This window comes from Macrobrachium nipponense, chromosome 42, assembly GCF_015104395.2.
Source record: "Macrobrachium nipponense isolate FS-2020 chromosome 42, ASM1510439v2, whole genome shotgun sequence".
NCBI lineage: Eukaryota > Metazoa > Arthropoda > Malacostraca > Decapoda > Palaemonidae > Macrobrachium > Macrobrachium nipponense.
The window spans coordinates 3,747,261-3,750,697 of record NC_061103.1 but is presented as its reverse complement, the minus strand read 5'-3'; positions in this window follow the sequence as shown (position 1 = coordinate 3,750,697).

The following is a 3,437-nucleotide window of genomic DNA, read 5'->3' as shown; positions in this document are numbered from 1 at the left end:
ATTAATGAACCTATTGTCTTGTCTTTATTAATCTCTCTCTCTCTCTCTCTCTCTCTCTCTCTCTCTCTCTCTCTCTCTGGTCAGCTGTTGTTGCAATGTATCTCATCTCTATTAATGAACCTATTGTCATGTCTCTCTCTCTCTCTCTCTCTCTCTCTCTCTCTCTCTCTCTCTCTCTCTCTCTCTCTCTCTCTCTTCCCTCAAGGCAGGGATGCATGGAGGTAAACACAGACCCCAACGGAGGTGGGAAACGGCAGGTGGCATATATTGATGAGCACCAATTAACAGCCAAGGCTCCAACCTATATATATTTTGCATTCCCGCGCCTCCAAAAGGGTTCTAATTAGGACATGCAGTCACTCATAACCAGTTATTAAAAAGAACAAGATGATATTTGAAAGGGCACCCCACCCCCCATTTTTTTTTTCTTTCATTAGAGCCGTCGTTACTTTTATTCATGGCGTCATGTAACGAACTCGTGCTTTTTTTTTTTTTTTTGTTTTTTTATGTAAGAATGATTCTTTTTTCTGTCCGCCCTCAGGTCTTAAAAACGACATAGGCTAGACCTCTAGCCTCAGTAGGTTTTATTTCATGTAAGGTTAAAGTTAGCCATGATCGTGTCTCTGGCCGGCTGGGAGTTTTATGGGCCGCGGTTCATACAACGTTATACCGTGACCACCGTGAGATAGTTCTGGTTTCGATGGCCTTGATGATAGAATGTACAGAAAACTCGACTGCGTCGAAGAAAATTAAGCGCATTTTTTTAAAATGTTGCATATGATAGTATATATATATACATACATACTTACATATATATATATATATATATATATATATATATATATATATATATATATATATATATATATATATATATATATATATATATATATATATATATATATATATATATATATATATGTCTTGTTATTATTATTATTATTATTATATATATATATATATATATATATATATATATATATGTATATGTGGTAGTCTGTCCATTACATCGGTTAGCTCTTCTTAAGGAGAATATTATTTTATTTGCATTTCGAAATTGTCCATTGAAATCAGAAGCCAGAAAACATTAGCTGAATATCATTGTTCCTAAATATTAGAAGGTTTCTTCTCATTAAACCTTTGACCATACGTATTCCTCATTACATTTCATTTAGTTCCCACATGAAGACACAATTTTAATATATTTATATATTCCTTCAGTGGAAGCTGGTCTGTTTTGACGAGGCTTGGTAACTACCAGAGTCCAATTTCTCGTGAATCGAATTTCTGGACAGAATTCTTGCACTTCATGCCTTATGGCTGCTATTGAAACTAACGGCGTAATATCTTTTTAGGTTTTGAGCTCTTTGAAGGTCATACATTCATTTTTACTTTTTTGGTCCTGTTCAAGGTCATCTGGTATTTTTCTCCCCTCCTTTTTTTAAGGTGAAATCAAATAACAGCTCTGACTGCATAAATTCTTTTCGTTTCAGAGGAATTGAATAACCTTTTACGCATTACATGGACTGAGTTTTGCAGAATAAAGAATTTGCTTCGTGTTACAGTAAAAAAAAAAGAGAGAGAGAGAGAGAGAGAGAGACAAGAATAAAAAGTATTTTGCTACAATAAGCCATGTATAATTTTTTCCGCCATTGTTTTCGTCGCCCTTTCATAAAAGGAGGAAATAGTATATCAGCGACACTCTCGCATGAAATAAATATGTCCCTCGGTCGGCGTCGTGCCTCGAGTTTATTGTATATTTTAAAAAATTAATTGAATATTCATGAGACTTAATTTAGGAAGCATCCGGGTGCGCAATTTGGTGTGATTTAGCGCGACAGACTGTAAACCTCCGGGGAAACGAGTGTTATCAAATAGCAAATTGCCATATTTATGTTTATGTCATATAAAATTTTCCGATGCGCCTTTTGCCAGGATCAGCTAGTAAGGCTTTGTGACGTCATTTTTAGTTGTCTGAAGAGAAATCTAGTATAGCGTAGGCCTCGTTTGCCAGGAAAAGCTAGTAGGCTTTGTGAAGCCTTTTGTAGTTTTCTGAAAAGACAGCTGTAGCGCCGGATTTGTCTGTCCGTCCTCGGATCATAAAAACTCCTCAGGCTAGAGGGCTGAAAATTGGTATGTAGATCACCAACCCTCCAATCATCAAACCTTCCAAATTGCAGCCCTCTAGCCTCAATAGTTTTTTATTTTATTCAAGGCTAAAGTTAGCCATAGTCGTGCGGTTGCCAAGGCTGTAGGTCATGCCACCACCGGGCCACGGCTGAATATTTTATGGGCCGCGGCTCATACAGCATTATACGCTGTACAGAATACTCGACTTTACCTGATTTTATTTTTTTTTACGATAGTGTGAATTTACATTTAGTAAGGGGTTATTAATCGATAATACACTGAGTGTTGTTGTTATTATTATTATTATTATTATTATTATTATTATTATTATTATTATTATTATTATAACTGAAATAAATGACTATTACAACTTAATGATGTAATTTTGTGTGTAAAGCTATCAGTGACTGATTTTTGCTAAATAATTTTGTGTACATTTGATAAGATTTTGTTACAAGGACTGAATAGTAATGGACACAAATGATTTCATGTACTAAATAAAATTCTCTAAATAAAACATAATAGTGATTTCTTTCAAGGGGATTCAATAATATTAAAGTACACGTATTTTCATTGACCTATGTCAGTATACAACTTTCTGTTTCTGCCTGGTATGCAAAAAACTTCCAACGGGAGTAAAAATAGTGAAAAATACTTTAAAATGCAAATTAGATCTCAATCTCTCATTATTTTCCCATATCTCTCTCCCACTTTCATCTGTCTACCAAGAACATTTTTCTATTCCATCCACCCAATGAATGAAACTTGTTCAATCAACCGTTTTCGTTGTTTAGAAAAAAATGCTATTGAAAGTTTTTTTTTTCATGTTTGAAGAGATAAAAAATATTTTTTTAGAGAACTTTTAGGGCGTTTTCTGACAAAGAGATATGTCCAAGCATCATTGATAAAAATGTATGCCCATTGAAGCTTTATAAAAATGCGTTCATCAAAAAAAAGGAAAAACAAATAAAAGAATTCAGTGGATTTCTGTGTGCAGATATGCATTGTATTTTAAAATGTTTTTTTTTTCTTACTGATATATTTTTAAGGCGCATATTCTTTGATTATTACATATAGTATTATTTTTTCTTTATGCCAATAGATCTCTTTACTTTATTATTATTATATTATATTATTATTATTATATTATTATTATTATTATTATGCTCTTATCACAGTCCTCCAATCGACTGGGTGATATTTATAGTGTGGGGTTCAGGGTTGCATCCAGCCTCTTCAGGAGTCCATCACTTTTCTTACTATGTGCGCCGTCTGTAGGATCACACTTTTCTGCATGAGTCCTGGAG